A 25534-nucleotide genomic window follows, 5' to 3' on the forward strand; every position below is an offset into this window, starting at 1 on the left:
CTGGGGCCTTATTTCTGGCTTGAGGATCATTGCTTTGGCTTTCAAAAGGCAACTACAAACAAGCCAAGTGGACCTTTGCCTCGTGCCAAGGCTGGTGTCAAAGGCTCTGCCCCTGCCGGGCCTTGGAGTTGGGTCTTCGCTGAAGAAACAATTGGCTGCAACAAGATGTGGCTTGGACACTTGATATATGTTGCGGGGGGGGGGGGGGGGGGGGGGGGGGCAACCGCTCAGGAGGAGGCATTGCTGTGACAATCAATGTTGCTAAGCTACAAGAAGTCACCGTGGTGAGTGAACAGTCAGGGACTCGGAACACAGGGAAAAAAAAGTCAGCAGGGGAAGGGGAAAAGGGGGAGGGGAGTTACACCATCTAGATGAAGAGCGACTTTAACAGGCCTGGAGGAAGATTCAATCAGTCCATCAATCAGTGGTATTTATTGAATACTTACCTTGTGCAGAGCACTATATTAAGCAGTCAGGAGAATACAATACAAAAGAATTAGCAGATGTTCCCTGTCCATTAATGAGCTCAGGGTCTAGAGCAGTGATTCAAGTCCCCAACAGCATTGATTCCGGGACTCAGGTCCTTGGTCAGAGAAGCAGTAGTGGAGAGAGCATGGGCCTGGGAGTCAGAAACCCTGGGTTCTAGTCCAGCCTCTGCCACGTACAAGTCATTTGGGCAAGCCACTTCACTTCTCTGTGCTTCAGTTCCCTCATCTGCAAAATGGGGATTCAATAGCTGTTCCCCTTCTTACTCAGCCTGAGAGACCCGTGTGGAACCTGATTATCTAGCATCGACCCTAGGAGTTAGAACTGTGGTTGGCACATAGTAAGTGCTAAACAAATGCTTATTATTATTATCATTATGTCTCCCTTCTGTGTCCCAGGTTCTCCAGGAATGGGATTAAACAGGAATGAGGAGGATGAAGATGGGAAACGAAGAACTGTATATCTGGAAAGCTGGAGTCATCTCCTCCTTGGATCACTCTCAGCCCTGCACCCAACAGACAGCCCAGCTTAACCTGGCCCCAAAAGCTGCTGCCTCGGACCATCTCCCACTCGGCTGCCAAGCCTCGCGTCGAGCCTCAGAAGAGCCCGGCACCTACACAACCTTGGGCCCAGAGGGGCCTCCAAAAAGAGACTGTGTTATGGAGAGTGAGTAGAAAACTCAGGGTAAACCAGTCCAGAGGGATGCCCAAAGTCACCACCTAAGCCCAACACCGAATGGAGGCAAAACCAATGACAACAGAAGGAACCGATGCCTCCGGCTCGCCGTGCCTCATCATGGTCACCCAGGCAGCTGCTCATCCATCAATCAATGGCATGTATTGAGTGCTTACTATGTGCAGAGCACTGTGCTTAGCACTTGTGAGAGTTCAAAACAGAATTTGCAGCCATGTTCCCTGCCCATAATGAGCTTACAGTCTAGAGAGGGACACAGAAATTAATATAAATAATTTATAATGTACAATTAAATCAGAGGAGATCCCCTACAGCCTCTTTCAATCTCCCTCTCCTGTTTCCTTTCTTAACTGCAGCCCTTCGGTTTAGTTTCCCTGGGTGCGAGAGCCAAGGAGGAAGAAAACGGTTTTATTTGGCAGAATAAACCGCAAGGTAAACAGGAGGAAAGACGGAGCGTGTTCCCCAATTAAACAAGAATGCAGAACCAGGGAGACTGCGTGGCTGAACTTTTCCATTGGCTCCGACATCACACGGATGTGAGGTGAGGCTCTACAGCCTGACCTGGCCCTTTGGTTTCCGGCATGGGGAGAGCAGAGCTCTCCGATGGTTCCGGGGGGCCACCAGTTCCCCCGGATTAAAGAGTGAAACAAACCCATTACATCGACACAAGCCAACAGGACTTCGCCATCCTCGACGATGAGGTCAGTAACAATGCCAATCAATCAAGAATATTAAGTGTCTTCTCGGGGTAGAGCCCCGTACTAGGCGCTTGGGAGAGTACAACAGGATTAGAAAACATGACCCCTTCCCTAAAGAGGCTTACAGTCTAGTGGGGGAGGCTGACACAGATGACTCAGTGCTTAAATAAGAATTAGGAGAGGGGAAAAGCAAGAAGTGGTAAGGAGACCCACAGGAACCCTGGGAGCCTACGTGAACATCAACTCCCTGGAAATTTCAGTCCCAGAGTGACACTAATAATGTTGGTATTTGTTAAGCGCTTACTATGTGCCGAGCACTGTTCTAAGCGCTGGGGTAGACACAGGGGGTAGACACTGATAGAGGATAGGAAAAGTTTAGGTCCAGAAGGCTGGGGAGCGAGATACAGTGGAGAGAGCATGGGCCTGGGAGTCATAGGACCTGGGTTCTAATCCTTTCTCTGCCATTTGCCTGCTGTGAGACCTCAGGGATGTCAATCAACTTAATATAAAATGAGGCTATCTGTGCTTCCTCCCTCTTAGACTATAAGCCCCTTGTTAGACTGGGACTGTGCCTGATCTATCTTGTATCTACCTCAATGCTTAATGTACTGCTTAGCATATAGTAAATGCTTAACAAGGGCCATTATGATTGCCATGATTATTAACTATAACAATGGTGATAATAGTGATAATAATAATTCCACCAATTTATTCATTCTTCATTACCTCCTTACCAGTTCTATTAAAGCTTTCCCTCTGGTCTCCACTGCATATATACTCTCTGTGACGCCTATGCTCCCAGAGAGAGTGTACGCTCCTCAGGTTGTGGTGGGGCGGGGGGACGACAAAGAATACACGTCACTTCCTTTTCTTTTTTTTTTTTAAATTCCCAAGCATTCCCAATAGTGCATTGCCCCCAACCCCTTACTACTTCTACTTTAATTGTATGTTCCCAGACACTTAGTAAAGGGCTCTGCACTCAGTAGGTGGTCAGTAAATAATGATGATGATAGTTGCTGCTCTCCTCCAAACCCCTTTCCCAGAGTTCTTCTGGCTTCAAGTCAGATTGAGGGGAAAATGAGATTTGCCAAGTCTGATCAATGGCTGGGGCAGAGCCAGAGGCTGAGGGGGAAAGGGGTGGGGGACGGGAGGGAGGAGGGTAACAGGGAAAGTTTTCACAAATTGTTGGTGCTTTGGGACTACAGAAAAATCTTGCATGCCTATCCCGACCATCATCCCAAGGGACTGGGTGGAGGGGACTAGGCCTCCTGCCCCCCGACCTCTCCAATTAGTCTGCAGGAACTTACCCAGCTCTACACCCCCAACTCCATGGGATCAGCAGAGGCCACTGTCCCCCTGGGCTTCTGACTGCCTGACCAAAGTCGCCACCATTTATGCCTCCACTTCTGCTGAGGCTAGATTCCCAGCCCTGCTCGCCCACAGTTTTCCTCAAGGCCTGAGAGCTTCGGGCTCGGAAAAGCACTACGCATTTCCTGGCAGGGAGCCGAGATTGGATCTTCCAGATAGGTGGGTCCATTCCACACCCTGCCCCCGAAGCTTGCTTCTTGCCCTCCACCAACTGGCACCTTGGGTGAGTTCCTGAATGCCAGCATCTGGACACAAAGTCCTCCAAGTATCAACTTGGGAAGATGTGGGATTCCAAAAGGAGGAAAGGCAGTACTTCCTGTGTGAACGGCCTCAAATGTGCACGGACTCAGCGTCTGGACCCACTTAGCGTGAAGTAAGCAGGACTGAGGAGAAACCCCTGGGAAGGGGGAGGGAGAAGAAGTCCACAGACCTTTATCACCTATTCTAAACACTTTTCTCGATTACCCTCATTCCTCTGAACATCCTGCATATCAGCTGCTGGCAGATAAAACTTGAACATCCACAAGCTGGAATCTTCTGTTCCCCGAATGCCCTCCTACCTCAGCCCCATGGGCACTCGGAGAGAACAGCAACTTGGAAAGACTTTTCTCTGAAAATTGGCTTCCGACTCCATCTTGGTTTCATTTCTTCTAGGTCAGAGAGGGGTGGTGGGAGCAGTGGGGGAGGTGGAGTTAGAAAGTATGACTATTTACTCCTATTTACATTCTGAAAGCAGGAGATTCTAACTTTTTGGATCCTTTTCCTGTTGTTACTAAGGGAATATGATGTACTCTCCAACACACACAAAAATTAATAGTGGGGGAAGAGGTCAATCTGAATGACGCCAGCTTCTCACCCCCTGGCTTGGCACACCCCAAAGGATGATAAAAGACATTTGTAGATTTGTCTGCCTGGGTCTTTCCTTTTTTAATGGCAGCTTTTTTCTGCTCCTCCTCAGCCATCCCTTCAACACCTACAAAACCTACAAAACATGGTCAGCCCACACTCTCTAGGAATTTGTGTTCATTCTAGCTTTATAAATATATAAAAGCATTTACAACAAGTACAGTACTCCCTTTACCCTTCCCTAACGCTCTATTGGAATTCATATAAGAATTCTGGAGTCTATCTGAGGGACTACTCTCCTCCTTTACAGATGGGAAAACTGAAGCTCAGAGAAAACCAGCAGGCTACTAAGCTTAGTGCAACTGAACCTCACAGGACCAGTCCTGCGAAATGAAAAAAAAATGAGCCTTTGGAGCATGAAGTAAGCAGACTGAAGAAACCCCTTGGATAGGTGAAGGAGAAGAAGCCCACGGACCCTTGCCATCTATCCCGAATGCTGTTCTCAAACACCCCCGTCCCGCTGAACGACCCTGAGTATCGGCAGGATGCAGATAAAACCCCTTGGCCATCCTTGACCTGGAATCTTTTGTTCCACAGACGCCTTCCTATCCCATTTAGACTCAAGGGTATGGGGGAGAGGCAAACAGCAGACTTTTCTTTCTTCATCAACAGCTAACTCTTCCCAAAAGCTTCAGTTAATCCATCAGTGGTATTTACTGAAGACCTACTCTGTTCAGAACACTGTACCAAGTGGCATGGGGGAGTATGATAGAGTTAGTAGACATGATCCCTGCCCTCAAGGATCTAACAATCTAGACACTCAAATTATGGATCAGTAGCTCCTTTTGGACAAGGAACAGGTCTACTAACTCTGTTATATTGTACTCTTCCAAGCACTTAGTACAGTGCTCTGCACACAGTACCCGTTCAATAAATACCGTTGACTGTTTCATCATTTATATCCCCCTTTCAGTGTCAATCCAAATTGAGAAGCAGCGTGGCCTAATGGAAAGAGCCTGGACCTGGGAGTGGGAGGATGTGGCTTCTAATCCTGACTCTGCCATTTGTCTACTGTCACACACAATCAAGCCTGGCAAAAATATTTCCCACTGTAGAAAAAAATCCACCTTCAGTTCCCAAATGCTTCTAAGCAAACCTCCACCAGACTGAGAGTTTGACATAACAATAATAATTATGGTATTCACTCAGCATTTATTATGTGCCAGGTGCTGAACTAAGTGCTGAGATCGATACAAGCAAATCAGGGTGGACACAGTTGCTGTCTTATGTGGGGCTCACAGTCTTGGAAGCAGCGTGGCTTAGTGGAAAAGAGCCTGGGCTTCGGAGTCAGAGGTCATGAGTTCGACTCCTGGCTCTGCCACTTGTCAGCCATGTGACTGTGGGCAAGTCACTTCACTTCTCTGTGCCTCAGTTACCTCATCTGTAAAATGGGGATTTACTGTGAGCCTCACGTGGGACAACCTGATGAACTTGTTTCTCCCCCAGTGCTTAGAACAGTGCTCGGCACATAGTAAGCGCTTAACAAATACCAACATTATTATTAACATTATTATTAATCCCCATTTTACAGATAGGGTAACTGAGGCACAGAGAAGAAAAGTGACTTGCCTATGGTCACCCAGCAGACAAGTGGCAGAGTTGGGCTTAGAATCCTTGACCTTCTAACTCCTAGGCCCCTGCTCTATCCACTACGCCATGCTGTTTTGCAAAGAAAGAGCAGAATGCCTTGCGACCGAGTTTATGCTGGACTGGCCAGTTTTTAGCTGCTCTGTCCCCTGTCTGGTATGGTTATGTTGTGAGATGCTTTTATGGCTGGGATTTGTATTTGAAGTTCCCAAGCTCCCTCTGGCAAGTCCTGTGGCTCAGAAGCAGCACCCCTCTTCCCAGAGACCAGGGAAGGGGACACAGGGAGGGGACATAAGGAGGGGGCACGGGGAGGGGACACAGAAGTTTTTGACCTGAGGCATGAGTGAGTCAGGGATTCCCCCAGGGAACCTGCTCAAGGCTCAGGGAAGACTTCTGCAGGACACCACTTGCCTGCTATGTGACCTTGGTATGTCACTTCACTTTTCTTCACCTCAGTTTCCTCATCTATAAAATGAGGATTCAATTCCTGTTGTCTCTGATCCTTTGACTGTGAGCCCCGTGTAGGGCAGGGATTGTGTCTGACCTAATCTTGTACCTATCCCAGTCAGTCAGTCGTATTTATTGAGCACTTACTGGGTGTAGAGCACTCTACTGAGTCCTTGGGAGACTACAATGTAACAGTCACATTCCCTGGCCACAATGAGCTTACAGTCTAGAGGGGGCTTGGTGCATAGTAAGAGCTTAAGAAATACCATAATTCTTATTATTCATGTCATTATCGGGTCCTGAGGAGCTCAGAGATCAGGGCTGCACCGCGGCTGGGTAGTGAGGACAGTTCTGAATAAAGCAGTGTTCAGGGCCCAATCTTTTCCCAGGGCAGAAAACAAACTGAATCCAGATGTCCCCCTCAGAGCATGGCTGGGTCAATCAACTGTCCACATACAAATCCCACTCTGAAAAGGAGAAAAAATGAAAGCCGACCATCGCTTCCTTTTGGAAAGAGCACTTGAGGGTCAGATGCATTATCTGGCCAGCCAGGCGGAAAAAGGCAATCACTTAAATTTAATCAGAGAAGAAAATCGGTGGGTAATCACCCCGGCACCCTGCCTGTTTCACCCTTAGTGACAGGAAGCAGAGAAATGACCCATAGCATACACGATTAGATCGTAATGTCCAGTCCTAGGGGAGTCGACACAGAATTATTCAAGATGATATGTTCCCTCTGGCTTTGTCTGCTGCAGCATTTCCAAAGCTTTGGGTCAGAGATGGTGGGGACTGGCATTGGAGATTTTGCACTGGAGATCTTGGGGCCTTCCATAGCCAAGCATTATTCCACCCCACCCCCCCACCCCCCCCCCAGACTGTAAGCTCATTATGGGCAGGGAACATATCTGCTAATTCTGTCATAGTGTTCTCTCCCAAATACTTAGTACAGTACTCTGCACATAGTAAGTGCTCAAAAAATACCATCGATGGATTGATTTTACAGAGGGGGAAGACTGAGGTTAATTTCAAGTAATTTAGTCATTTCCTGCCTATCCTTTTTAAGTAATGTTTGAGTATTTTTATTTTTTATGGTATTTGATGTGCTATGTGCCAGACACTGTACTACGTGCTGGATCATGAGTTCCACTAAGACCAGTGGGCAGATTTTCATCCCATCAGCCACTCAGCCTCAGTTCGTCTAAAATTCATGTGTACCTTGTATATTTTGGGTAAAATATGGGTGGGGAATTAGGGAACATTACTCCACGACATGGGAATATCTGGATAGAATGCAATGTGACAATGGAAGAAATGTTTAAGACACGTATGCTATAGTGTAAGTCTTTGTGAACACAGGATTTTCCAGCTCATGTGCAGGGAATTTGTCTGTTTATTGTTATCTTGTACTCTCCCAAGGCTTAGTACAGTGCTCTGCATACAGTAAGCCCTCAATAAATACGATTGAATGAATGAAAGAACACACTTTCTGCATTCAAGAAAAACTGCAGGTAAAACCACTATTAGCACTATGTGACTTTCCTGATTATCTTATATCTACTTTAATCGATCTATTACTGGTATTTATCAAATGCTTACTGTGTGCCGAGCATTGTACTTATCACTTGGGACAGATACTACTCCAGGACTTAGAACAGTGCTTGACACAGTATGTGCTTAACAAATACCATAAAAAAACCCCAAAACAAAACATACAGTAGGATTGGTAGATAACACTTCCTGCCTGCCAGGGGCTCAGAGTTTAGAGTGTGAGGCCGATGCTAAAATAGATTAATGAAGGGGGACTGGGAGAGTAAAGGGATATGTACTGAAGTGCTGTGCACTTAGAGGACTTGACATATAATAAACCCTTAACTATCACAATTATGGTTACTGTTATCCAGAGTGTTAGGTGCTACGCAGAATCATCATGGTCACTAGAATAGTGATATCATTATGATAGTGATATTTGTTAAGTGCTTACTGTGCCAAGCACTGCACTAAGCACTGGGGTGGACACAAAATAATCAGACTGGACAGTCCCTCTTCACATGGGCCTCACAGTCTAAATAGAGTATGATTTCATCCCCATTGACAGATGAGGAAACTGAGGTACAGAGAAGTGAAGTGATTTCCCCAAGGTAACATAGTAGAGGAGCGGCAGAACTGGGATTGGGACCCAGGTTCTCTGATGTCCAGGCCCATGCTCTATCCACTAGGCCACACGGCTTCTCATGCAGAACATACAAGGCACACTTTTTCCCACCCTCAAAAGACTTATGAGGTAAAGTCAGAGTGGGATCGAGCCTGGTGAAAATGGTTAAACTGGCTATTTCAGTAGACTGTCTGTGGGAACTGGATTGGGAACCTGGCTGGCTCCCTGCCAGCTTGCACAGAATAGAGAGTTTATTTACACCCTGTCCACTGACGCTGCAATTTTACAAAGGAAAAATAAAATGAATGAAATTAATTTGACCAAAATTCTACCGCTGGGACTCGACATCACCACTGATCAGGAAGGCCAAAACATACTCGGAACAGACGCCTGCAGCTGCAGCATCATCCAAGGGAAATGAGCTCTGTGTGTGGGGGGCGGGGGGAAGGGAGTGGAGGGAGGGCGGGGGGAGACAGGAGGAGAGAGGGAGAAAGAGAAGGAGAAAGGACAAGAGATGGAGAGAAAGAAATATGAAGGGGGGAGACAAGGAGGATGGAGGAAGAGATGGATTTAGAAGGAAAAAGGGAAGCCACAGATAATAGGAAGAAGAGTGAGGAAATGGGGAGGAGCAGAATGAAGAGGGAAAGAGGGTAGGGGGTGGGGAAAAGAGGGAGAAAGACCTTGACTATTTCTGAGGAGTCCAGGACTCCACTGTTTGGTGCTAATACCTAGTCCTGGACAGCTGGATCTGTTTCTCATCTGAGAGGGGAGGTCTGGTGAAGGGCTGTTGGATGTTTCTGCCAGACTTTGCCCTGTGGGCTACATTATACAGGCTTCCTCTGGAAATGTTGGTTAAGACGTGCCCCGAGGCCGCTCCATCTGTCCATAGGCCAGGCAGCCTAGTCTGCCATTAGATTCTGTCCTCTGTGGCCACGTGTTCCCCCTCCCACCTCTGGGCCAGGAACCACCCAAAAGCCAACAGAACCACCATCACCTCAACCACTACTGGCCACACCTGGGTCCTGTCTACCAACTCTATTATATTGTACCCTCTCAAGAGCTTAGTACAGTGCTCTGAACACATTAAGCTCTCAATAAATACCACTGATCGACTGATTGGATGGCTCTAGAATAGCTCTTGTCCTTGCTGGAAGAGATGACAATGGTCAAGTCGAGAGATCGGCCTGCTGCTGGGTTGTGGGATATCCCTTATAGACCTCTAGACTCTAAGCTAGTCGTAGGCAGGTAATGTGTCTGTTTATTGTTATTTTGTGCTCTTCCCAGCACTTAGTACAGTGCTCTGCACACATTCAATAAACACCATTGAATGAATATTCCCTTTTCCCTCCCAAACTAGCCTTGCCCGGCAGAAGAGAGTAGTGAAAACCCAGCAGTCTAGCTTCTCCCTAAGGACCAATCTGGGTCAAAGGTGGCTTCACTGGGGAGAAATGGCCACGAGTCTCCACATCCGCTGTTTCCCTGGTATGATTCACCCCAGGCTCCATAATCTAACCCCAGAGGAATTAGCGTCAGTGGCTAAATCCAGGACTGACCCTGAGGCCCCCAGGACAGGTCGCCCTTGGCCCACCTTCCTTCCCCAGAGGAGCTGTGGGGGTTAAGGTCGCCAAGTCAGGCCTCATGGGTAGACTTGAAATCTCCAAAGTCTCCTCGCTTTTGCGGGCTGAAGTCAGACTTGTAAGATTAACTTTAATGTAATTTTTCTGGAGCTGATTCACTCCGAGTTCTTGCCAAGAATTTTAATAATTAGACTGAATTAGACCAAACTCTGTCTGCACATGCTTTACAACATCTGCTGGCTTAACAGTTATCCTAGAGGCTCTGCAGAGCCAAGGAAGGGCCTGGAAGGGCGTGGCTGAGCAAGGCTTTGGACCTTGGAAGGGGGCTTCAGCCTGGAGCCTGCTGGCTGCTCTGTGACTCTGTGTTACCGTCATCAGGATTCATCATCAAGGAGCAGCATGACCTAATGAAAAGAGCCCGCACGTGGAAGTCAGAGGACCTAAGTCTTAATCCCGGCTTCCCCGCTTGACCGCTGTGTGACCTCGGGCAAGTCACTTCACTTCTCTGGGGCTCAGTTTTCTCCTCTGTAAAATGAGGATAAGATTCCTGTCCTCCCTTCCCATTAGACTGTGAACCCCACATGGGACAGGGACCGTGTCTGACCTGATTATCTTATATCCACTCAAACGTTTAGAAAGGTGCTCGATGCTGGATGAGGTCCAAGGAAGAGTGATGGAGTCCTGAGACTTCAGGATAAAGAACACTCGGGGAGGAATTTCAGTACAGTGAGAGGGCTCTGCACAGCACAACTCGCACTCCCTTGTCCCAGTCAGTCGTGGGTCTTTTTGGGCCCAGAATGCCACGAATCAAGTAACCCAGGAGTAGGGGTAACTTGGGGAAGTGCAATAAAAGAAGCAGGCATGGTTCCTGCCTTCAAGGATCTTATGATCAAAGGGGGAATGTTCAATCTAATGAACAGTTTTATCTTTTGTATTCAAAGAGGATGGCCCTGACAGTGAAATTAGCCCACACAGTACACACCCAGGATGCACACAAAGTCTGCCCCCGATAATTCTATTTCCCTTCTCTCTTCTCGCCTCTTAATGAGGCTGTCCAAATTGCCATTTGGCTCCTATCCAGCTGTCACAATGCATTGTTTGAGGCTTGGCTTTGCGGCACCCTCCATCTCCCCCTGTTTCTGCTTCCCACGTTTCAGCTCACAATACAGCAGCGATTTGAGAATCCTCTGGTTTCTCAAACTGCGTGTATTTTCCACTAGGCAGAGTCATGTCTAAGGGAGCTTGGCTTAGCTTTGACTCTGTTAGATCGGCTACATTTCAATTCCGGTGGTTTGTCGTCCCGTTTGGCCATTCGGATGAGAGAATGGATAGTGTGCCAAGCACTGTACTAAACGCTGGGGTAAATACAAGACAATGAGGTCCCTCATAGGGTTCACAATGAGGGAACTGAGGCTCAGAGAGTGATTGGATAAAGGTTCACCTAGCAGACAAGTAACTGTGTTGGAATTAGAACCCAGACCCATGTCAGTCATCCATGTCTGTCAACTCTGTTATACTGTACTCTCCCAAGTGCTTAGTACAATGTTCTGCATACAGTAAGCATTCAATAAATAAGACTGATTGATTGATTGATTGACTCCCAGGCCCACGCTCTTTCCACTATGTTACACTGCTTCACTGTCATCTTCCCTAAAGCTGGGTGTAGAGGGGAAAGGTTGGAAGCCCAGGGCCTGGGAGTCAATGGACCTAGGGTCTAATCCCAGCTCCGCCACTTGCCTGCTGTATGTATGACCTTTGATAAATCACTTCTCTGTGCTTCAGTTTCCTCATCTGTAAAACAGAGATTCAAAATGTAGTCTTCCTTCTACTTAGACTGTGAGCCCTATGTGGGACTGTGTCTGACCTGATTATCTACCATCTACCCCAGTGCTTCGCTACTAGTAAGAGCTTAACAGAAACCACTATTAATTAACTAGGAAATGACTGGAGGAGACCCGAGAGACCCTTCTTCTCTCACCTTCCCCATAACACACAACCCTCTTTGTCAAGCTAAGAACTGTGAAAACTATTTCATCTCTAGCAGATGCCAAGGCAGTGACACTCTCCTAGCATCAAGTCTTGGAGGAGAGCCCAAAAACCAAATCATGCCAGCTTCTGAAATCACGTTCTCTGATGAAAATGGGTGCTCTGCTTGTTGGCCATGTTCTGACCCCTGCCTAAGGCCCCTTAATAAAAAAAAAATCAAACACCCTTTGCCCAGAGAAACCTAAAGCTCACATCTGGTCTTCCTAGGTGAAACAGATTCACTGAGAGGCGAGGGGTAGGCTGGAGCCTCACAGATTGGGTCAACATTGTAACTAAGTGACTTCAGGTTGGCTGAGTTGTCTGAAAAACTACAATCAGGAGGAAAACTTTTCCTCCCTTAGGTTGAGACCACTGTTTCGTGTCATTTTACCTGATGACGCACCCAGATCCAGAGTTTTTAAATGGAAGATACAATCCCCAAACAGAAATATTCTGCCTGCTCCCAAGTAAGGAGACATGTCCGGAGAGGAGGTTTTCAAGCCTTTTGTGCCAGCGGTTCTGGAGCCTTCATGGAAGACCTTGAGCAGGCAGGGATGTAAAGGAGGAGGCATTTCTGAGAAGCAGCATGGCCAGTGGAAAGAGCATGGATCTGGGAGTCAGAAGATCTGGGTTCTAATCCCTGCTCTGCCACTTGTCTCCTGTGTGACTTTGGGCAAGTCACTTTACTTCTCTGTGACTCAATTACCTCATTTGTAAAATGCGGATTAAGACTGTGAGTCCAGTGGGACAGGGACCCTGTCCGACCAGATCAGTGGTGTTTATTGAGTGCTTACTTTGAGCCGAGCACTGTACTAAGTGCTTGGGAGAGTACAATATGTAATATAAGAGATACATTCCCTACCCATAGTGAGCTTACAGCCTAGGGGATGAACTTGTATCCACCCCACTGCTTAGAACAGTGCTTGTCACACAGTAAGCGAGTAACAAATGCCATTACTACTAAAGTGGAGTTAGAAAGCCAGTCCCTCTAGAAAGCAGTAGTTAAAGCCCCTCAATACTTCTGCCGGGGCAGAGGATGGGTCTCAGGGCACAGAAGGGGGTGAGAGAGGAGGTGGATTTGTTCCAGAGACCTCCCAGATCTCTTCTGGCTCCCCTGGCTCCGTCTCAGAGCCAAGGGGAGGGACCTGGCTGGAGGCCAGAGCCTGCAGTCCGACCTTGGGGACCTCGGCCTCTAGCCGGATCCATGGCACTGCTGCTTTTGCTGAGGTCCAGGAAAATGCTCCCGGAGAGCAGTGGGTTGGGAAAAATCTTTGATGGGGCTGTGCTCCTGGGGGAACCAAGTGGGGAGCCAATGAGGAGGGGTCTTTCTACCTTATAGAATCAATCAATCATTCAATCAATAGTATTGAGTGTTTACTGAGAGCAGAGCACTGTATTAAGCACTTTGAAGAATACGAGAGAATTGATTGACATGCTCTTTGCCCACAACAAGCCTACAATCTAGAGGGTTGGGAAGTCTTCAGAAGTAGCATGGCCTGGTAGGTAGAGAATGGGTCTGGGAGTCACTTGGGTTCTAGTTCCCGGCTCCGCCACTAGTGTGCTGGGTGACCTTGGGCTAGCCACTTAACATCTCTGTGCCTCAGTTCCGTCATCTGGAAAATGGGGATTACGACAGTGAGCCCCATGTGGGACAGGGACTATGTCCGACTTGATTAGCCTGTATCTACCCAGGTGCTTGGTACAGCTCCTGGTACATAGTAAGTGCTTAACAAGTACAAGGAAAAAGAAAAAAGAGTTCAAGCCCAGGTGAGTGGGCCTACAGAACAGATTGGGCCAAGACCCCCAGGACATCTAAGATCCCCCCCCACCGAACCAGGACCTAGACCATCCCCCAAAGGAGTTGAAAACCAGTTCCTCCCAGTGGCCTTTGGGGTCCCCGTCCACACGGCAAGAAAAGCTGTCTTGTCTATTAATTTCATAGTTAAGTATTGCATTTGTTAAGTGCTTGCTCGTACAAAGACCTGAACTGAGCACTGGGAAAAGGCACAAGGATGATCATTCAGATTGGTTCCCTGCCCAGAGAGTTACAGTCCAATGTGTGTGTGTGTGGGGGGGGGGGGAATAGGAGGAGGAAGAGCCAGGAAGGGTCATTGGAAGATTAACATGATAAAGAAAAAACAATACATTAGCAAAACAAGGATCAGAGGTTTTACTGACCCTCCAGGCATTCCACTCTCATTCCCCTTGGTTGGTACCGGTGTGTTGGGGGGGAGTAGGAGGGTGGGGCGGGGAGGAAACAGAGCAGTTTCTGGCTATTCAGTGTCCAAAGAAGGAGGTTCAGGACATGGGGGATGAGAAATCCCCACATGCCTGGAGCTTTACATCAGAATCAAAAAATTCTCCAGCCCATAATTTCGGTTTTAAAATCAGCCCGCCCTCCCTCAAGAGGAACAAAAGCAGTAAAATGCATGAATCTGCATTATTTATCACCTAGCATAAGTCGTTACTCACCCGGAGGCTGTAAAACTTCAATTGCAATCCACCCTGCCCAAGTCAGATCTGCTGGGGAGGGACTCTCTCCTACACTGAGGTTGAGGTTCGAATTAGTTCTTCTCAGACCATTCCAAGAACAGGCCCCAAAGGGTCTCTCAAGGCTAAGGGGAAAGGCTGGATGCATTCCCATCCTTGGGAGACCTTGGAGGGGAAAACAAAACCAACCAATCCATCAATCAATGGTATTTGGGGAGCACCTACTGCGTGAAGTAAGCTCCCCTATAGACTGTAAACTCCTTTTGGTCAAAGAAAGTAACTACCAGCTGTTATACTGTACTCTCCCAAGCACTTAGTACAGTGCTCTGCACACAGTAAGGGGAAGCAGCATAGCATAGTGGATAGAGCACGGGCCTGGGGGTCAGAAGGTCATAGGTTCTAATTCCGGCTCCTCCACCTGTCTGCTGCGTGGCCTTGGGAAGTCACTTAACTTTCCTGTGCCTCAGTTACCTCATCTGTAATATAGGGATTAAGACTGTGAGCCCGATGTGGGTCATGGACCGTGTCCAACCTGATTTGCTTGTATCCACCCCAGTGCTTAGTACAGTACCTGGCACATAGTAAGAACTTAACACATCCCATCCCCTCAGCACTGTACTCGTCCGCTCAACTGTATATATCTTCATTACCCTATTTATTTTGTTAATGAGATGGACATCACCCTGATTCTATTTATTTGCTATTGCTTTAATGAGATGTTCTTCCCCTTGATTCTATTTATTGCCATTGTCCTTGCCATTGTCCTTGCCTGTCCGTCTCCCCCGATTAGACTGTAAGCCCATCAAAGGGCAGGTACTGTCTCTATCTGTTACCGATTTGTACATTCCAAGCGCTTAGTACAGTGCTCTGCACATAGTAAGTGCTCAATAAATACTATTGAATGAATGAATGAACAGATACCATAATAATAATAATAATAATTGTTATTATTATTACGATTGATTGCAGAGCCCTGTAGTGAGCATTCAGAAGAGTCCACTAGGGTAGGCAGACACGATCCCCATCCTCAAGGAGCTTCCATCAGTCAATCAATCAACTTAATTTATTGAGCACCTACTATGTGCAGAGTACCATATTAAGTGCTTAGGAGAGTACAATATGACAGAGTTGGTAAACACTTCACGACCTTACAGTATAGAGTATCTAACAATCGACTGGAATCCAAGCTCCCCGAGGACAGGAATCATGTCTTCTATTTCTAATGCACTTAATATAACTCTCTGCACACAGTAAGTACTCAATCAGTAACACTGATCAATAGGACAGGTGGTTGGCTTTAATTCACCTGTCTGGAGGCAGAGGGCTGGCCTGCATGATCTCTCCAGGTGTTTCTTGCAGTCCCGGGACCCAGTGAGTTGATGGTTGCTTTAATTTGATAAATATTTGTTGCTTCAACAAGTCCCCCATGAACTGGCTTAGGCTTGGCAGGGTGCAAGGCGGTAGAACGGTTTTCCAAACACTGAACATATTTTTTTCAGTCACATTTGGAGCCAATCAGCAAAGCCCTTTGGCAGTAGTCATCTTCTTGGCCTCCAATTAGAGAAACTAGAAAAGGCTAGACCTCCCCAGGGGCTCTCAAACCAAGCATTCCCCTCTCCTCCCGGCAGCTGGAGTGTGAGATCCTTCCTTAGCTCAGGGAAAGAACCCAACCAGTCTTTGGAGAAGGAGCATGGCCTAATAAAAAGAGTACGGCCTAGGAGTCAGAAGAATGTGGGTTCTAATTCCAGCTCTGCAACTTGACTGCTGTGTGACCTTGGGCAAGTCACTTCACTTCTCTGTGCCTCAGTTCCCTCATCTGGAAAATGGACATTAAGACTGTGAGCCCTATGTGGGATAGGGACTGCATTCAATCCAATTATCTTGTATCTACCCCAGCACTTCGAACAGTGCCTGGCATATAGTAAGCGCTTAACAAATACCTCAATTATCTAGTGCTGTGCCCCCTGTGCGTATTCATGAGAAAAGTGCAGGCTGCCTCTCTGTAAGACCTGGGAGGACCAGGTCTGGACCAAAATCACCCTGTCCCCTATTTAAGCATCAGGTTGATAGATAACTTGGGAATGTAACAAACCAAATGTGCAATAGCTTAGTCTCTCACTTTTAATCCTACAAGGCAAAACACCAAGTTAGAAGGACTTAAACACCTGAACACCATCCGTATCACTAACTGTACTAGCTCCCAGAGGCCTCAGGGGTTCATGCAGCCCCATGCGCAATGGAAAATGGAATGGAATAAAAGCCTGGATACTTTTATGTCCATTTGGCTTCAGTTTACTGAGGTTACCACAGCTAAATTATCCAAAGGTTACCATGGCCTACTGGGTAATTGGGGGAGGATTTTTTTTGTTTTTCTTCTAAATGAAAGATCCATTTTGTCAGTCTCCAAAGCCATTCTAAAATTACATTTCCTCCGGAAAGCCTTCCTGATTCATCTCCCATCTACCCATCCTATCCCACCCCCACTGCCACTTCAACCCTTCCATCTCACCTACACACTTGAGTCCTCAATCCCTGTGGACTTCCCTAGACTGTAAATTCATTGTGGGTAGGGAATGTGTCTACCAACTCCATTACATTGTAATAATAATAATTATTATTCTTATGGCATTTGTTAAGCACTTACTATGTGCCACGCCCTGTACTATGCCCTGGGGTGGATGCAAGCTAATTGGGATGGACACAGTCCCTGTCCCACAAGGGGCTCACAGTCTCAATCCTCATTTTAGATGAGGTAACTGAGGAACAGAGAAGTTAAGTGATTTGCCCAAGGTCACACAACAGACAAGTGGCAGATCCAGGATTAGAACCCATGACCTTCTGACTCCCAGGCCTATGTTCTATCAGGTGCTTAGTACATGCTCTGTACATAATAAGTACTCAATAAATAAGAATGATTGATTCCCTTACCTGTAATTTATTATAGGTTCTTCCCCTCCCTCCCCACCCAAGACTGTAAGCTCCTTGAGGGGCCTTTCAAATGCTTAATACATTACTCAGCACAGAGTGAGTGCTCAATAAATACTACTGATTGATTGCCTAAGTGGCTTGGAGAGATCACTTTTTTTAAAAAAAAGAAAGGGGCAGATAGAATCTGGGTTTCACCACCTCTTTATAAAATGCTATTTTTGTGCTGGACTCATGGCCTACCCAGTACAGTGTTCTACCTTTAGCAGCTCTAACAGGATGTTTGGAGAAACCATGTGATGTGGTTCTCTTCTTTGACCCCCCGAGGACAGACTATCTACCATCTCCGACTGTTCTCTTTAGTAACCCAATATGGATCGCTCATCTATGAATGTATGCTTTTGGTGCAGCTATAATAACATATGGTTGCTTGGGCGGGTCTTTTTACAGGGTGGGGAGAGAGAATTTCATATAATTATGCCCCAAAGGAATTGGAGCTTATAAGATGAACTGGAAGTGATGCAAAGAGCCTGCAGAAACTGGATTCGTGCCCTGATAGAGATATGGAGTCGACCCGACGACGAGCTTGCAATGTGCCTGAATGAGGACAGTAGGGTCCAGAGCTGTGAGCTTTGGCAAAGACTCCCACCTGTATGGCTATGGCATCCTCATACCTACAAAGCAGACAGCTCTGAGTTACATTTCTTTCCTTAGGAGCTGGTGAGTTCACAAAGATTTTCAGAATCAAAGGGCTTTTTTTTTTTTTTCCTACGAGTGCTGCCTGGCTTGGGTTCAGAATGAGCTGTTGAGACTTTAGAAAAAGAACACACAGACCCCTAAATTCTAGTCTTTGCACAGTGGTAATCACCTTGTGGGCAGATAGTGTCTTCATCTTCTATTGTACTCTCTCAAGAGTCTGCACACAGTAGTTGCTCAGTAAATACTACTGATGGACTGATTGATGATGGAGAGGGAGGCTAAGAGAGGGCATGAGAAGCAGCATGGCCTAGTGGCTCGAGCCTGAGCCTGGGAGTTAGAAAGTCCTGGGTTCTAATCCCTGTTATGCCGCTTGTCTGCTGTATGGGCAAGTAACTTGACTTCTCTATGCCTCTGTTGCCTCATCTGTAAAATGGGGATTAAGACCGTGAGCCTTATGTGGGACATGGACTGTTTCCAGTCTAATTAGTTTATATCTACCCCAGGGCTTAATACAGTGATGGGCACACAGTACATGTTTAAAGATACCATAAAAAAAATCACTGAGTTTGTCATCAGCCGACAGACTCTCTGGGGCCCCTATTTCGGGGGCAGCACTGTTGCTTTGGGGAATTAATGCATCCTGAAACAGTGTGCTGTTTTAGGTCCCTGCTCAGCCCATGGAACACCTTAGGCAGCAAACCCCCAAACCCTTGCTGAATTAAAATCATTCATCAACCCAGGGGTTCTAAGGGGAAACATTAACCATGCAGCAAGAAGTCTTTTCTCACGGAGCAGTGGAGTCTGACACTCATTTTCCATAGGACTGAGACCAGTTACAGGGTTTAAGAGCTTCATTATTATCATTGCTAACAGCATTTCCTCAGTCTCTCCTGGGGCAGAGCCCTGCATAGGGGGCTTGAGAAAACAAAGGAATTAATGGACCTGGTGACTGTTTATGAGAATCTTAGCAATCTCCTCCACCAGATGAACACTAGGTAAAAGAGTAAGAGTATTCCCTGTATAGACTCCCCCTCTAGACTGTAAACTCTTGTGGGCAGGGAATGAGTCTACCTACTCTGTTGAATTGGACTCTCCCAAAACCTCTTAGAATGGGGCTCTGCACACCATAAACACTCAATAAATACCACTGATTGAGTATAGATGGCTACAGGTGATTTAAAAACCTCAACTAAATAAATAACAAACATATGGCCACATGCCAAGGTGGCTTTCATGACTCAAAAGATTGAGGGGATGGGGGAAGCTCATGAGGAGACTGTTTGGGGGAGTGTGGCCAGAGGGAGGGATGTGGCTTTTGACACTGCTGAGTGGGGAGTGAGGTTACACACTTTGGGAAAAGCGGGAAACCGAGGCCTGGAGGCAGGAGTACGGAACCCCTCAGGTCACACTTCCTCTTTCAGTCAATGAAGAGAATTTAGAAGCCTTTCCCAACTTAGCCTTCATTTTTCTCTATTCCCTCTCCCTTCTGCATCACTGAGCCACTTGGATCTATACCCTCAGCCCCACAGCATTTATGTACATACCCGTAATTTACTTATACTAATATCTGTCTCCCCCTCAAGTTCCCTTGAGGGCAGGGATCAATTAATCAATCAGTGGTATTTATTGATCACTTACTTTGTGCAGAGCACTGTACTAAGAGCTTGGGAGAATACAATATAACAGCGATGGTAGATACATTCCCTGTCCACACTGAGCTTACAGTCTAGAGGGTACAGAGTTCCTGAGCACAAGATCAGAATTCCTCTCACAGTTAATTGCTCACATCTACCAACTCCATTGTATTGGGCTCTCCCAAGCACTTAGTACCGTGTTCTGCAAGTAGTAAGCAGTCCCTAAATACCATTGATCGATTGATTGATATTGGATGTCTGCTGGGTATGGTGCACGGTGCTGCATCATCCTCAACACCACATCTCCAAGCTATCAGACCAAGGGCTTCATTGCCATGTTTTTGAGCCACGTCTTGAAAAGCTGCTTCTTGCAAAGAAGGAGGGACAGGGGAGAGATGCTGGAGAGAAATCCTGAAGCTTTTAAAAGCCATGACTGAGTGCCAGAGCATTGTTTTAGTCAAATGTCAAGTGAAAAAAAGGAGAACAGGAATGATGATTTTATCTGAACGGCTGCCAAGGAGAAGTAACCCGTCGGCCGACTCGGGGCCCGCTTCACTGGAAACCCTGGCATGTCGACAAGGCGGGAGGGAGAAAGAGGAAAGAGCATCTTCCAGTGAGGTGAGCGTCAGGCAGGAGACGCTACGGGCTGGGATCTTGTCTACCAACTTTGTTGTAATGTGTCATCCTAAGTGCTTAGTACAGTGCTTGGCACAGGTGCTCCATAAATACTACTGATTGACTGACTGGCTGATACAAGGGTGGAAGGGCCTGAAGGGTCTCAGAGCTCAGGTCATGATCCATATCCTCCGGACTGTAAGCTGGTTGTGGGCACGTAATGTCCTCCAACTCTGCAATAATGTACTCTCCCAAATGCTTAGTACAATGTTCTGCACACAGTTAGCACTCAGTAAATATGATTGGTTGATTGACTGTCACCCAACCCTCCAACAAAGAATCATTACAGCTGCTGAGAAAGAAATGACTTCGAGAATCTTTCTCTCCAGGTGTGTGGGGGGGAGGGGGGAAAAGAGGGAGGTGGGGGAGTGGGTGATGATAGGGGTTCTCGGCCACAAGCCATAATGGGCTCTCCTCCATTTTCTCCAGGGTCCACCTGTCTGCAGGGTCTCTCTGAAGAGCCCACCACACAGCCGGGGTTTCTCCTGGGTAATCAAGGAGCAGCGGAGGCCGTGCACAGCCCCGGCTCTCCAGGCCAGGAAGCCAAAGGCAGAAGACGAGCCAGAGAACACTCGGTGGAGAGGTCTGGTATTCATTAAACGTATTTTGCTTCGCCAATCTCATTTTGGGGAAAGAGGAGGGAAGCTGAGGGGAGCCAGGGAGCCCATGATTGTCATTACAATGTATCGGGTGGGCTCTTTCCCCTTTGGTCTGTAGCGTCTGGAGCCAGGAGCTCTGACTCTGCCCCCCAAACCCCTGCCCAGTTATAACTGCCCTTTCTGCCACGGGCTAAACCTCGAACGGTTTAGTGCTTTGCTTCTCAAGGCGATGAAGAGCAGAGCGGAGAAAACAAACGCTGAAGCCATCTGACCAAAATCGCACCCTCGAGTGAGACCCGCATTGCCTCATTTCTCATTAAACTCTTTCGTCATTTGAGAATTTCTCACTTAAAACTGGTTATGCCAGCGTGTTTCTTGTCCAGATTCAGAAATATGACCCTCACGGGATCTGCAGCCAGGCTAACCGGCCCATCTTGCTGGGCAGACACAAATTCCTTCCTCGATCAGAATGTTCCAAAGTAAAATGCCAGGGTCCTCTCTGGCTGGAGGGCCCCATTCCCTGGCCTGCCTCACCTCCACCTGCTCGGCTCAGCAGGCCCAAGGGAGAGGTGGGGGCCGGGAGAAGGAGGTGATGGACACATGAATCAGCAGTACTAACTGAGAGCCTACTGTCAGCAGGGCACTGCATTAGGCGCCTGGGAGAGGCCAGTAGATGGAGGGTAAATTTACATCAGTCAGACAACCTTGCTGATTGGGGTCCCCATTGTGGAAGAGAGCTCAGGCAGATGCCAAGGGAGTATTGGGAGAAAGCACCTGGGTACCGCTCTGTAAAATGGGGAATAAGACCATGAGTCCCATGCGGGACACGGACCGTGTCCAGCCTGATTGATTTGGATTTACCCAAGGGCTTAGTACCGTGTCTGGTACACAATAAGCTCTTAACAAATACCCTAAAAAATAAAATATCAAACCCTCAGGATCCTCGGCATTAGGAACAGTCTTTGAGTCAGCTGATCGTTATTTAATAGAAGTTCCTGAGCAAGCCAATGCCAGGGGAACAGTGCCAGTGAGCAGAGCAAGCCAATGACATAGGGCCAATGCACCTGGGCAGAGCAAGCCTACACCAAGGGCCAATGCATATGGGCAGAGCAAGTCAACGCCACAGGGCCAGTACACACGTGAATTGTGTCTGATGCCCCACCCAGAAGCCTGGTGCAGTTGTGTTTTCCCCCAAAGGGTACAGGTCCAGCCTGAGGGAGCTCCGACACCTGCCTGCTCTGTGACCTCGAACACATGACTTTTCTTCCCATTGCCTCAGTTTCCTCATCTGAAAAACAAGGAGAAAATACCTGTTCTCTCCCTCTTAAAATAGAATGGGAGCCCCGTGTGGGACAGGGATAGTGTCTGATCTAATTATCTTCCTCGACCACAGTGTAAGCGGTTAGTAAATTCCATCATTAGAATTAGATATTTGACACCACTAACCTTCTCTTTCTTTAGAAAGTAAAAAGCCTACCACTTGCTCAATCCCACCACAGAATTCCTTTAGGGAGTTCTATCCTTTGAAACAACATTAATTTCCTAGTTTTCTCACACATAATCTAAGCTTTACGGGTCTTTGGTTGAGTTATTCGCTATATGAAAGGGAAAATTTTCAGAAGTAACAATGAGAGTGGGCTATTTCATTTCACTCTGATGCTAACAAAGGATTTAACAAATGTTTAGTGTCTTTCAAAATCTGAATTCTGAATTTCTGCCCTGAGGAAATAATTTACATTGGTTATTCCATTTTCCCAGAAGAATTGTTTTTTCTTTTCAAATGGGTCAAAAGAAGTTTGATTTGGTTTCAGAAAAGCATTTTTTAGATAATCCTGGGCAAAACCCCCCAACAAAATAGCATGACCTTATTTCCTCTTAATGGCCTTAAGCAAGCTGCCTAAAATGCTTTTTGGCTCCGAAGTCTGTGGGAGCCCCCCTACCCGTCCTTCTCTCTGAAAACTAACCCTCCTTCACTAAAATGTCTTATTCATCAATATTCTCTAAGGACCATCCTGATAAAATAGAACATGACTGCAAGTGAGTTGTGGGCAGAGAAAATGCCTACCAACTGTCATACTGTACACTCCTCTGCACTTAGTTAAGTGTCCTGCATAGAGTAAGTGCTCAGTAAATAAATTTAAATATGTATTATAAATTATTTATTTTTATTAGTGTCTATCTCTCCCTCTAGACTGTACAATCATTATGGCAGGGAACATGTCTACCAACTCTGTTATATTATACTCTCCCAAATGCTTAGTACTGTGCTCTGCACATAGTTCACACTTGATAAATACCATTGATTGATTGATTATAATGCTCTATACATAGTAATCACTCAATAAATGCCATTGGTTGAACTGGTTTGCCACAAAAAAATAATGTTTCAAACACAGTGTTCAGATCCGGAAGGGTCCTAGACCGTTGATGTCCACTGACGCGAACTCCAAATAGAGGGGCCCAAAAATAAGGTTAAGCTAGGGACAGGCACAATTGTAACCTATTTTTCCTTAGCATTTTTTCTTCCTCTAAATTCAAAGGGCTTTCACACATCTAATATCTCATTTCATCCTTTTTTATGGCATTTCTTAAGCACTTACTATATGCCAGGCTTTGTACTAAGTACTGGGGTCATTAGAAATTAACAGGTTGGACACAATCCCTATCCTACATGGGGCTCACAGTCTTAATCCCCATTTTACAGATGAGGTAACTGAGGGCTAGAGATATTAAGTCACTGGCCCAAGCAACAAGTGGCGGAGCCAGGATTAGAACCCAGGTCCTTCAGATTCCCAGGCCTGCACTCTACCCAATATGCCACACTGCTTCTTCTTGTCTTCCTACACAATAAGGAAATAATAATTGTTATGCGCTGTCTAGTTCTGGGGTACATACAAAATAAACAGGAGTGTCCCAGTCTACATGTTGAAAGGGGATGGAAAACAGGGATTGAACCTCCATTGTACAGATGAGGAAACCGAAGCCTGGAGAAGTTAAATGGCTTTTCTGAGGTCTCACAGCAGGCAGGTGGCACAGCCGGGGTTAGAACCCAAGTCCTCTGACTCACAGGCCTGTGCTCTATCTACTAGGCCAAGCTGCCTTTCATCCTTGAAGATGATGCCTCAGTAGGAAAGGAGAAAGAGAAGCACAGAGAGGATTACTGGTTTCAGTCCCTTTCTCCCTTTGGGCTAACGGTCTAAGAAGGAGAGAGAGAACGGTACGGAATCTTCATTTTCCAGATGGACGAAACCGAGGCCCAAAGAAGTAAAGTGACTTGCCCAAGGTCGCCCAGCAAGCAAGTGGCAGAACCGGCATTAGAATCCAGATCATGGGATTCCCGGGCCTGGGCTCTTTCCCCTTTAGTTAGCAACTGTAGAATTCCCAAATCTGTAGCTTTTCCAACCCAGAATCCCCTCCGTGGGGATTAAGCCAAGTCAGAGCTGAGTCAGAAGAGATCCAAAGGACGAGCTAATTTGAATGACTCCCTTGGCCGGCTATAGGGTGAGGCAACACTCAGCGAGCATTGTGCTTGGCTGGTCCCGTTTTGTACAGCAGAAGGGATAAGCACATTCCTCTCTGAGCCAGGGGTTTGCATTTCCATAATCCAGTGTTTGCAGCTAAACAGCCCATCCATTTGGACATGCATCTCAAACAGGGGCTCCCTGAAAAGCCTGTGGCATGGCAATCTGACTAGCACAAAGATCAGGCACCCGAAGGGTAAATGATGTAAGTTAATGAAATAATTACCAACACACAGAGCACACAGAAGCATAATGACAGTCTATTCTGTGCCTCCACATTGTTTTTTTTAAACGGTATTCCTTAAGCACTTGGAATGTGTCAGACACTGTACTAAGTGCTGGGGTAGATACACACTAATCAGGTTGGATATAGTCCATGTCCCACATGGGGCTCACAGCACTAATCCCCATTTTAGTGATGAGGTATCTGAGCCACAGAGAAGGGAAGAATTGCCACGCTGGATCTCACACAGAAGACAAGGGGCGGATCTGAGGATAGAATCCAGGTCCTTCTGACTCCCACAAGGCCACACTGCTTTCTAGAGTACCCAGTAAGTGCTCAACAAACACAACCGATCGATTGATTTTGACTTGAGCTGCTTCCTGAGCCCCCGCGGGGTGAGACACCTGTGACGAACCCCGGCCGGCTTCCTGCTTTGGAGATTGCTTCTGCCGCTGCCGGAGAGTGGATTCTCAGAGAAAACGTGGCCCCGCCTGCAGTCACTGCAGCGGGCTGGTGGCGGTACCTTTCTGATATCTGCCTAATACTGAAAAATGATGTGAAACACTCACAACATTGCCAAACTCACTCACCGCCTCAGTCTAATTGTGTGTCTGTCTTTCTCAGGCCTTGGGTCTCCATTTCTCACTGTCTCCATTTCTGTCGGTCTCTCTCCCTCTTGGTGGCCTCCTGGAAATTCTCCTGGACCACCTGGGGCTGGGCCAGGGTGGCTCTATCTGGGCAACATTAAGCCAGAGGCTCTGAAGAGAAAACTTATTTGGAAGATCCCTCCCTTACTACCACACTCACATCTGCCAATAACACAGAAAAA

At 47.0% G+C, this 25534-nt stretch overlaps 1 protein-coding gene and 1 long non-coding RNA gene across 2 annotated transcripts in view; one reads left to right on the top strand and one right to left on the bottom strand.

Moving 5' to 3' along the window:
• Nucleotides 1-25534, bottom strand: part of NXN (nucleoredoxin) — a 115956-nt gene that overhangs the window by 52049 nt on the left and 38373 nt on the right. The gene's annotated exons all lie outside the window — the stretch shown is intronic.
• Nucleotides 360-4655, top strand: LOC103166246. Its single transcript, XR_484787.3, has 4 exons — nt 360-427; nt 885-1152; nt 1536-1880; nt 4402-4655. It is a non-coding gene; the product is annotated as an uncharacterized LOC103166246 (long non-coding RNA).

The sequence above is a fragment of the Ornithorhynchus anatinus genome, chromosome 17, assembly GCF_004115215.2.
Source record: "Ornithorhynchus anatinus isolate Pmale09 chromosome 17, mOrnAna1.pri.v4, whole genome shotgun sequence".
Taxonomy (NCBI): domain Eukaryota; kingdom Metazoa; phylum Chordata; class Mammalia; order Monotremata; family Ornithorhynchidae; genus Ornithorhynchus; species Ornithorhynchus anatinus.